Genomic DNA, 12,549 nt, shown 5'->3' on the forward strand with positions numbered 1-12,549 from the left:
ATAGCAAGTCCCAGTGGAACCGCAGAAAATAAAATATTCTGACTACAAGAATATCTGGGAGAAATGAAAAAAGACACGAAATAAAGTCAAGGAAGGAAAGAGTGGCAAGGAATATTGATCCCTTAGGACAGAAAATGAGGATACTTATCCAAGAACTGAATGCCTTAAAAATTTTAATGGGTCAAACAGAAAATAATGACTCAATGAGAAAGTAAACATTAAAATCAAAAGATTACAGAAATGAAAACTTCCAAGATCTTTTAATATCAGCAGGCAAAATGAAAATAAAATCCACTACTCACCTACTAAAAAAAAAAGAAAAAAGAAAATTCCCAGGAATGTCATAACCAAATTTTAAAGCTGAGAGTCCTAGGATGACAGCTGCCACTATAAAGGAGAAGAGAGTTTGAAATATGATAATCCAAAGGGCATAAGATAAAGGCTTAGAAAAAATGAGCTATCCAACAAAGCTAAGTATAACCTTAGAGGAAATATATATGTATACATACACACATATGTATTAGAGAAATAGGTGATTTCCAAGTATTCCTAATGAAATAGATACTTTGAAATGGAAATGCAGAAGGCAACAAAACAGAAAGGTATGCATATTTATTAAATTGGAAGGAACTGCATGAAGATGACTATTTACATGCCAATAATGGTATAAGAAAAAATGCCTTTTATTCTGTTTTGATAGTCTGAGGAGAAGAAAGAAATGGGAGGGGTAAGAGACTATGCTGGGGAGGAAAGGGAGGAAAATCACTATCATTATAGGGATGCATATAATGAAGAGTATGTAAACATGGGAAGAAAAGTTGGGGGAGTGAACATCCTCTGAGACTCACATTCATCTGAAAATGAGAAAGGAAACTGGAACACAATTATACACTCCCCTCTACCCCTTGCACATGCAAAGGTTGCAGTATAGAAATACATTAAACTTAACAGGGAAATAAAAGGGGACAGAAAGGGAAAAGGGGAAAGAATGGGGGTATAAGGGTGGGCAGGATAGCTAAGGGAATAGTAATAGAGAAAACAAACCATAGCATTGAAGATGAAGGGGGCGAAGGGGACATTAAAAGGAAATGATGAAAGTAAAAACCTGGCATAAGGCAAGGGATAAGCAGAAGAGAAGAGGGACAATGGAATAGAAAATGACCATTTCATTTATAGATAATAAGTGTTAGGTAAGCTTCCTCTCTTTTAACACTTTACAAGAAAGGGAGTAGGGATAAAGACAGGATAAGTGTGAAAAAACAGGGTGGAGGGAAACAATCACAATTTTAAAAAGTAAATGGTATGAAATGACCAATAAACCAGAGGAGTAAAAAGAATGTATTAATAAAAAAAAATAATTCAGCGATATGTTCTTTACAGGAAACAGTCTTGAAACATGAAGATTCACAGTAAAAATGATGGGCTATAATTGTAGCATATTCTTTTATTATTATTAGTATTCAACTGTTATTCTTCAGCTGAACTAAAAAAAGTGGGGGGCAGCAATTATTTCAGTTAAGGTTATAGCAAATATAGATACAGGGGCAGTTAGGTCAAACATCAGCCCTGGAGTCAGGAAGACTCATCTTCCTGAGTTCAAATCATCAGCATCAGACACTTATTAGCTGTGTGACCCTTGGCAAGTCACTTAACCCTGTTTGCCTCAGTTTCCTCATCTGTAAAATGATCTGGAGAAGGAAATGGCAAACCATTCTAGTATCTCTGACAAGATAACCCCAAATGGGGTCACAAAGAGTTAGACACAACTGGAAAAAGACTGAACAACTGAAAAAATAGACATAACAAAAAGATAAGTGAATGCTGAAAGGCACCATAGATAAACCAACATTTAATAATAATGCACTGAATATCAAAATATCTAAATACTTAAGTAAAAAGTCATTTAAATTTCAGGGATAAAAGATAAAGTATAATAGTGGGGGTATTCAGTGTACCCTTGTCAGACCTAGAAAAATCCAACAAGATTTTTTAAAATTAAGGAGCTAAATACAACTTTTGAAAAACTAAAAATGATATCTCTATGGTTATTACTATATGGGAACACAAAGGAATTTACATACCTTTATATGACACCTTTACAAAAAGTGATCATGTATTGGGATACCTCGCCAAAAAATAGAGAAAAGCAGAAGGAGTAAGCTTGTTATTTGCTGATGACAATGCAATGTAAATAAAGGGATTTTGAAGAAAGAGTTAAAAATTAATTAGACACTAGTGAGTCAAAGAACAAACTAAAGGAAAAAAATGGAAAATTTTATTAAAAAGAAACATGAAATGCAGCTAAAGCAGTCCTTATGGAAAACTTTATTTCTCTAGATGCTTTCATCAACAAAAGATAGCAAGGGCAACTAAAAATATTAACAAGAATTTTTAAAAAAACTAAATGTAAGAATTCTGAAAATGAAAGAAGATATTAATAAAATTCAAAGTGAGAAGTGGATTGATGAGTAAAACTAGTAGATTAATAAACAGCAAATCTGGTTGAAAGGAAAAGCAATTTGTTCATATAAAAAATTTAAAAATTCACCACAATTGATGAGGAATAAAGAAAACTATCAAAATGTTTTGCTCAAATATATGCCCACAAAACTGATAATTTAGAGGAAGTGAATGGATACCTTAAAAATGTAAAAATGTTAGACATTTGTCATTTCCCTTGAGCTTCTTGACCTTTGGTTTTTCCATACTAATTGCTATTATTTTTTTCTAGCCTTATAAAATAAAATAGCTTGCTGGTGTTTCATTGAATTAATAAGTAGGTAACATTATCATTTTTTATTTCATTGGCATGACCTATCTATGAACAATTAATATTTCTCCAATTACTCAGGTTTGTATTTTTGTAGAGTGTTTTGTAGTTGGTTACACTTAGTTCCTGGGAATGTCTCGACAGATAGACTCCCAAATATTTTATACAGACTGTTGTTATTTTGAAAGGAATTTTATTAACAAATGTCCAGGTTAGGGGCAGCTAGATGGTGCAGTGAGTAGAGTACTGACCCTGGAGTCAGGAGGACCTGATTTCAAATCCGGCCTCAGACACTTAACATACAAAAAACTAGCCATGTGACTTTGGGCAAGTCACTTCACCCCAACTTCCCTGCAAAAAGCAAAAAGCAAAAAAAATCCAGGTTAAAAAAAAAGAAGAAAAATATTATCTAAATAACTAAATATCACAAAAAGAGATTGAACAAGCCATAAGAGAACTCTTAAAGTTCTCAGATGACCTGTTTTTAGAAAGAAATATGAGGATTTATAAGGAAATCATAATAAGTAAATATAAATATAAATCATAATAAATTAAATTAAAAAAATAAGGATTTATAAGGAAATTCTATCAAATACATTTTTTTGCTTTTTTTTTTTTTGACTGGGGAAGGTAGGACAATTGGGATTAAGTGACTTGCTCAAGGTCACACAGCTAGTTTTTTTGTGTGTTAAATGTCTGAGGCCAGATTTGAACTCATGTCCTCCTGTCTCCAGGGCCAGTGCTCTATTCACTGAACCACCTAACAGCCCCCAATTCTATAAAACATTTAAAGAACAATTGCAATATTGCATAAACTGGGGAAAATTTGAAAAGAAAGGATCCTTCCAATATCTTTTTATATTACAAATGCCAGGGAGAGAACAGGGAAGGAAAATTATAGACCATTATCCCTAATACACAAAGGTTTAAATAAACTATTAGCAAATATGCTATAGCAACATGTTACAATGATTATACAACTATATTATACAGCAGGATGATTCAGTAGAAGTCTATAAACATAAATGATAATGTATAATAACTATAAGATTATTTAAATAGATTTTGAAAAGATTTATGACAAAATCCAATATGCATTTCTAGAATACTAGATAGAATAGGAATGGATGAATTTTTCTTTACCATAGTAAATATCTTTCTAAAACCAAGAGAGAAAAATTATGTCTTTCCAATAAGACAAGAGATAATGCAAGAATGTTCAGTATCGCCACTATTACTTTAACATAGTGCCAGAAAATGCTAGCTCTAGCAAGAAGACAAGAAAAATAAATGAAGGAAATAAACATAGGTGACGAAGAAACAATATCATTTTTCACAGATGATATTATGGTCTGAAAGCTCTAAAGAGTCAACTAAAATTAATTGAAACAAATTCAGCAAAGTTGTAGGATAAAAAAATGAATCACATAAATCATTAGTATTCCTGTGTATTAACAATCAAATCCAGAAGGAAGAAATAGAAAAATTCCTTTCAAAATAACAACAGTCTGTATAAAATATTTGGGAGTCTATCTGTCAAGACATTCCCAGGAACTAAGTGTAACCAACTACAAAACACTCTACAAAAATACAAACCTGAGTAATTGGAGAAATATTAATTGTTCATAGATAGGTCATGCCAATGAAATAAAAAATGATAATGTTACCTACTTATTAATTCAATGAAACACCAGCAAGCTATTTTATTTTATAAGGCTAGAAAAAAATAATAGCAATTAGTATGGAAAAACCAAAGGTCAAGAAGCTCAAGGGAAATGACAAAAATAATTGAAAAAGAGCCTGGCAATACCAGGTCTCACACGACACAATAAAGCAGTCATCATCAAAATGATTTGTTAATAGTTAAAAATTTGGAAGTTCAATGAGTGGAATAGATTAAATACACAACTTGCACAAGCAAATGGGCATAGCCTAGTGTTCAATAGATCCAAAGACTCCAGTTACTGGGGTAAGGACTCACTAATTGACAAAAACTGATGGGAAAATTGGAAAGCAATATGGCAGAAAATTAGGTATAGACCTAAAATTTCACCTTCTATGCCAAGACAAACTCCAAATGGATATAAGACAAGCACAAATGGTGACATAAGCAAGTTAAGGATAATTCTATATAGAAAGGAAGTCTTTATGACCAAACAAGGCATAGAGAGATTACAGAAGGTAAAATGGACAATTTTAATTACATAAAATTAAACCTGATTTTTGTTGAACTGCTTTCAAGTTTTCTGGCAGTTTTTATTGAATAGTGACTTCTTATTCTAGCATCTAGAGTTTTCAGGTTTTAACAAACACTAAACTATATTTGTTTACTACTGCTTTTTAATCTAACCTCTTTACCTATACCAAATCATTTTGATTAGACTATGTAAGATTAAAGTTTTTGCAGAAACAAAATCAACATGGTTAAAATTAGAAAGGAAACAGGTAATGGGGGAAACTGAGAAGATGTGTATGAAGTAATGCAGAGTAATGTGAACAGAATAAGAACAATTTATACAATGATAATTTTTTTTTAAGAGAAACAACTTTGAAGGATTTTAAAACTCATCTAGACAATGACAAATCATGTAACAGAAAACCAAAATAACAAAAACCAAATAAATTATATAATTGCAAATCTAGTTATATAATTGCAAATTTATTTTCAAGTGATTGATTTTTTTAAAAATAAAGTTTGTCTATTCAGTGATTTTAAGTTACTTCAAATCAGTGCCCTTAGCTTCAGTTTCTCCAAAAGGAATTGGTGATGGATGAATGTGTGTGTGTGTGTGTGTGTGTGTGATTCTCATAGCTTTCAGAAGTGTTTTGTTTCTCCAAAGTTTGGTTGCTTTACTAGAGGGTTTGGATCTCTACTCAATTCCCTAGAATTTTCTCACTTGGCTTAAACTGTGAAATTACCTAATTCAGAATAATCATTTTGGAATTTTCCATTCTGAAACAAATTCGGTAATTAATTCGGGTTGCCATTAACATTAATAGCTTTGCTACAAGTAATATACATTGCTGATAATATATTTTCTTATAAAATTTTCTATGTGTTATGGGATTTTCAAATTCAGAATTATATTACTGTATGTAAAAACATATTATGATCAGAAAGTGATGGATCTGGCATTTCCACATTTTGACTTAGTTCAGCTGTCAGTCACTTAATAAACATTTCTCAAGGGCCTACTATGTACCCTGCACTGGGCTATGTGCTAGGCTATGTGAAAAAAGGCAAAACATAGTCCCTGCCCTCAAGCTCACAGTCTAATGGAGGCAATAAACAAATACATGTAAACAAGCCATAAGATAAACAGGAAATAATTAAAAGAGAAAAGGCACTAGAATTAAGAGGGTTTGAGATGGTGGGATTTTAGTTGAGATTTAAATAAACTAGGGAAGCCAGTAGGTGGAGATGAGGAGTGAGAAAATTCCTGTCATGAGAGTCTGCCAGAAAAAAAAAATACCCTGAGTCAAGAGGAGTGTTCTATTTGTGGAATAGTAAAGAGACCATTGTCACTGGACTGAAGTTTACATAGAGGGGAATAAAGTGTCAGAAGACTGGAAAGGTAGGAGGAGGCTAGGTTGTGAAGATCCTTGAACACCTCACAGATGATTTTATATTTGATCCTAGAGGTGATAGAAAGCCACTGGAGTTTCTTCAGGGTGGTGACATAGGTCACTCTAATGGTTTAATGGAGAATGGTTTTGAGTGGGGAGAGACTTGAGGTGGGCAGACCCCTCAGTAAGCTACTGCAGTTGTCCTTGCATGAGATGATGAGGACCGCTGGAGTGGCGGAAGCATCAGAGGAGAAAAGCATGTATATTCAAGAGATGTTGCACAAGTTAGATTAATAGGCCTTGGCAAAAGCTTGGATGGGGTGGGGAGGGAGTGAAAGTTAGTGAGGAGTTAAGAGTGACAATAGGTGAAAAAGCTGCAGGGGCTGGGAGGATGGTATTGCCCTTGATGGTAATAGATGAGGGGTGGGTTTAGGGAGAAAGATAATGAGTTCTGTTGTGGACACAATGAGTTTAATATGTCTATTGGAATTCAGTTCAAGATGTTTGAAAGGAAGTTGGAGATGTGAAATTGGAGGTCAGCAGAGAGGTTAGGGCAGGATAGGTAGATTTGAGAATCATCAGCTTATAAGTAGTAATAAGTCTATGGGAGCTGATGAGACTACCAAGTGAAAGAGAGGGAGAAGACCCAGGACAGAGACCTGTGGGACACCAATGGTTAAAGGACATGAGCTGGATGAAAATGGAGCAAAGAAGATCAAGAAGGAGCTGTTACTATTATAATAAAAATATGGTACTGATTGGCCTTAGAAAAGTGAATGAGGCACATTTAAGCAGCAAAGTGGCCAACAAATTGGTCTGCCATCATTAGCACCACTTGGGCACTCTTCCTCTATGTTCTTGTCTTATCCACATTTCTTTCTGGCAAGAGATAGCAATAGAGTCTATAATAATTGTGCTAGAAGTTGTCATGTAACTAAATACTAACGTTAGGAATCAATTTCTTAATTTCTGAGGAGCCAATTTAAAAATAAAAGAAATCCATTAAAACCCTGTTTAAATGGAAAATGCTTACTTATATTATGTGGAAATTGGAGAGACACCAACTAATACTTCCAAACCAACCTAAACTAACCGAACAATGCCCAAGGAAATTTTGTAATTGGTTGACAAATACATGGTTCAGTTGAATTCTTGACAAAACAGGAACTAGAGGAATCCTAGGTGAATGCAGAGGCAGAAAGTTGAAATAACAGGGAAGGAAATACAAAGGGGAGGAGTACATAGTGAGAGAAACCAGTCAGAAGAGAAATGAGTAAGCAGATGATAAATTTAAAAAGCAAACTTGTGTGTAATGTCGTTAACCTGCACACATCAACTCTCCACCACCCAATGAAGACTACTGTGCAGAATGATGAGCTCAGCTAGCAAGAAAATCAATAAAAGTCAACCATCAAAGAGAAAATTATACTGTATATTTACAGACACTCAACAAAGTATTAATATATTTGAAAGATTTTCAATAACAAGGGTGAAATAAAAACAGATGTGGTGTCTAATGAGGCCAATGTTTGTCTAGTAAAGATGACATAATATAATGGATAGAATTTGGACTTACAGCCAAGTACTGGTTCTAGGTTTAAGTACCACTTCAGACCTGAATAAATCACAAAAACCTCTCCATGCCTTAGTTTCCTCATTTGTAAAATGATAGGGTTAGGTTTGATAGTCTATAAGGCTCCTTCCAGCTTGAAATCTATAAAATCCTATGAGTCAAACCCTTACTTAGACATGCAACACTGTTGACTAGCATGAATCCACATTTCAGCTGTCCCTTTGCTCCAATTATGATCATGGTGTAATGAGGAGAGGTCAGCTCTATTTCTAAGTTAATGAGTCAAGAGGTTTTTGTTTTTATTGGCTTGGTAGATTTGTTGATTACGTTTGTATGGGGAGTTCATGGGACTTTGTGTAAATTCTATCTGACAGGAAATATTCTTCCATATTTTGTAAGACAGAAATGAAAACTGCCAGAATTAAATTACTTACCTCAAGGTCATTAAGTCCAAGCAGAACTAGGTCTTTCACCTATGTGTTAAAATTAATTTACTAGACTATCCGGGAAAGGTCATCAGTCTTCATGGCCATGGCCTAATAAAAATCAGGCAGCCTGCCTAAAAGAAGTGTTCAAGTTTCTCCTTCTTACATCTCTTTTTTTATCTCTTCTAAATGGAAATTTATATTTATATGTGGATTACAGAGTATTTAATCAGTTATTCAGATATTAATCAGGTGTCTATGTGCATGTTACTATGCTAGGTTCAATGAAATATAAACCACAATCTCTGCCCTCTTATAATTACAGGAACTTATTATTGGAAGTCACCTTAGAGACCATGTAGACTAACATGTACCTAAGCAAAGACTCCTAGATAATATCCCTGACTTGAGGTCGTCTGTCCTTCAAAGAGTACTAGTGAAGGAGAGCCACTATCTCCTGAGGCAGCCAGTTGCAGAGCTTTAGTTGTTAGGAATTTTTTCCTTGCATTGAATCTAAATCCGCCTCTTTGTATCTTCTTCCAGTGCTCATATTTCTGCCCCTTGGGACAAAGCAGGACAAATCCAATTCCTGTTCCACATGGCAGCCAGTCACATGTTTAAAGATAGCTGCTGAGGCCTGCAAAGTCTTCTTTTCTTCAAGTTAAACGTCCTTAGTTCTATCCTTGTAAGAATGATCTCCAAGACTCTTCACCATCCTAGCTGCTCCTTTATAGACAGTACTCTGGCTTGCCAAGTTCCTTTTTAAAAATCTGGTATCCAGAGTGGATTTTAGCACTCCAGAGGTGGTCTTACCAGGTTAAAGTACAGCCTGACAATCACCACACCTGAAATGGATGTTATGCCTTACTAAATGTAGCCTAAAATTGCATTAGCTTTTTTTGACTGCTGAGTCACAATGTTCATACACATTCAAGTGGCAGTTCACTCAAAACCCCCTCACCCAAATCTGTTTTTGGATGAACTACTGTCTATATCTTTTTCATCTTTCACTTTATTTTTTTTAGCCCAAGGGCAAGACTTTACATGTATCCCTATTAACTTTCATTTTATTAAATCATCTCACCATGCTAGCCTACTGAGGTATTTTTGAATCCTAATTCTTCTAATGTGTTAGCTATCACTCTCAAACTAATTGAAAAAATACATCATGTATACACATGTATTTGTGTATTCATACACATATACATATATACATGATATATATATATATATATATATACACACACACATATACATATTTATATGAGTATGGGCAGAGGAAGGGATGGTAAAAGAGTAGGAGAGAATTGTTATGGATATATAGACATACAGACAGGGAAGCCTCCACGGAGGACTTAGGACTTGAGCAAGACCCTGAAAGAAGAATCAGATTCAGGCAGACAAAAAAAAAAGTGGGGAAAGGCATAATTGAGGTAAACTCATATACACTTAACCAACTGATAAAGGGGTATGGTAGAAAGAGCCTCTAAGGATATTTACTTATATTAGGAAATACAGGTGAAACTAATGCAAATTTTGTAAATGAAAGATTTTAGGCAGGCCTAATGGCCCTTGAAAACTGCTGATGAAGCCAAATCATGTTGCCTCTTAATTCTGCTAATATTTCTTAATTGGTTAACATGTTTATAAATGCTGTATTTTGTGATTTGTCATTTCAAATTATACAACCACAAACATTTTCAAGAGAAAATAGTTTCCTATGTTATTTAACATTTAGGTAGGTTACATTAGAATTTTCAAATATAAAAGGCTGCAAATAGTTACAAAAGTTACCTTTCCTCTGTGTAAAATAGAAACTTTTATGAAGTCTCTATTAACTTGAATAGGGAAATATAGAACCTGGATTTTTTTTTTAATAAAACAAAGTTAGCTTCATAGATACTAAAAATTATTCAATATAAGATCACATGTAATCCATTTTCTACAATTTTAGCCTTTGGTGAAATAAATGCTGGTCATTTTAGTCTGTGAAATCCAGACTCCGTGGAACCCCATCACAAAATGATTAACTACCTAATAAACAGCTTATTATCTTTTTTGTAGTCTGATTCTCATACGTTGCAAATAGCTCCCAACTCTTTGCCAAAAATCAAGCCTGGAAACTAATGTTTAAGAGCTGAAGTGGAAAAAAATAGTGACTTTTCTTTTAAGGTAGAGATTCTTCTTGAGAAAAGCAATCCCTCCAACAAAGCAAAATTGAAAATGTATTTATGGACTCTGGGCCTTAACTCAATGCAGTTCATGCTTATTAACTTGTAATGTGTTACATTCTAAAATTTGAATTTCCTTTTCAGGTCCTGCTGGTTTTGAATTTATGTTGCAGATAACAACACTATTGAAATGTAATTGCCTTTTGTTAACTAAATAGTGGAAAATTCAGAGAATTATAGAGTGAGAAATTTAAGGGACCTTAGAGTTCATCTATCAGGAAGAGTTGGACATGACTGAAAAAAGACTCCACAACAGAGTTCATCCAATGCAACCTGCCCATTTTATATAAGAGGAAATTGATGTTTATTAAGGCAAAGTTGCATGTCCAGTGGCATGCAGCTAAGTTTATGGAGGTACTAGAACCTGTGTCTCCTGATTCCTAGAGCCAAAAATGACAGATTTAAAGCTGAATAGGACCTTAGAGAGCCAAATGCCATCACTTATAGATTAAGAAGTTGAAAGTCAAAGAGTTTAAGTGATCTGCCCCAGATCACTTAGGGAGAAACTTGTAGAAACATGGTTAAAAACCAGGTTACCCAGAAGCAGTCCTCTTTCCAATAGATCACATTGCCTCTACAGTATGAGATACACTGTTGTAGGAAGTCCATTTGATTGGAACTTGAAAAAATATTAGTCTTTCATTCTTAGTAGACACACCCAGAGGAGTAGGGAGTTATCTGAATTGTACTGTTAATAAAGACTGAAACTATAATTTGTGGTGCCCCACCAACCAACACAGCAGTATTTGGCTTCAAATTATGAAGAACTGGAAGTGACCATCCAAGAGAGATTAATGGTTACATACTTAGAGATGTTTCTTGGATGATGTAAAAGGTCCAGTGGGAATTTGAAGCCCAAGAAGTCCTGAAGGAGGGGCAGGTAGGTGGTGTCATAGTGCAAAGAGTGCCAAACCTTCAGGAAGACTCATCTTCTTGAGTTCAAATCTCACTTCAGAGACTAGCCATGTGACCCTGGGAACTTAACCCTATTTGCCTCAGTTTCCTCATCTGTAATATAAACTGAAGAAGGAAATGGCACACCACTCCAGTATCTCTGCCAAAAAAACCCCAAAGGAGTCATGAAGAGTCAGACACTACTAAAAACAACTTAACAACAACAAAGCCTGGTAGCGGTACCCTACTAGCAAAACACTTGGCTTAGAGGCTGAGCTTTCTGTCCCTTAGTATGTGCTTTGGAACCCACTAATAAAAACTGAATGAAAGCATACTTAATTTCAGCCCCTACACTGAACAGTCAATGCCCTACTGAGGTTGAGAAATTTTTGTCCCCCAATGGAGGGATGCATGGGGCAGTACTTGTAATAAGGCCCTGCATGGGAATTTTATTGCTGTGTTATTTCCTGAGATAGCCTTGTTCAAAGCACCTCAGGAGAAAGCTGAGGCATAGAGGAATTAATTCATTAGACATGTATCTTTTCTCTGGGACAGGGTTGCAAAATCCACAAAGAAGTAATATGCCTCTATCACTGGCAGCTTACTGGATAAGAGTGCTGGGCCTGGGGTCAGGGAGACTTATCTTTATGAGTTCAAATCTGGCCTCAGACCCTGTGTGACCCTGGTTAAGTCACTTAACCCTGGTGGCTCAGTTTCCTTATCTGTAAAGTGAGCTAGAGAGGGAAATGGCAAATCATCCCAGTATCTTGGCCAAGAAAACCTCAAATGGAGTTACAAAAAGTTAGACATGACTGAACAAAATAACTGGTGTTCATGATAGGACCCAGGCCTTTCAAATTTGTGCTGAAAGCTGGGCCTCTGGTCTAGGAGGCATTTCTGTTCTTGGAGTTCTTAGGCTTAGGGTTCTGGTCGTGATTGTCTTGTTCAATGGTCTTCAAAGGGAAAACTGTGACCTGGGTCCGATATGTGTGATCAGGCTATCAGAGGGTGAGACAATGAGCACTGCCTCGCCTTCTTTTCTAGCAAATTGTTGGACTTGGATATAATTCAACTGCACCTATACTTAGT

Source organism: Petaurus breviceps, unplaced genomic scaffold (genome assembly GCF_028583685.1).
Source record: "Petaurus breviceps papuanus isolate PSGF00001 unplaced genomic scaffold, PetGlider_PUasm1.0 91133, whole genome shotgun sequence".
NCBI lineage: Eukaryota > Metazoa > Chordata > Mammalia > Diprotodontia > Petauridae > Petaurus > Petaurus breviceps.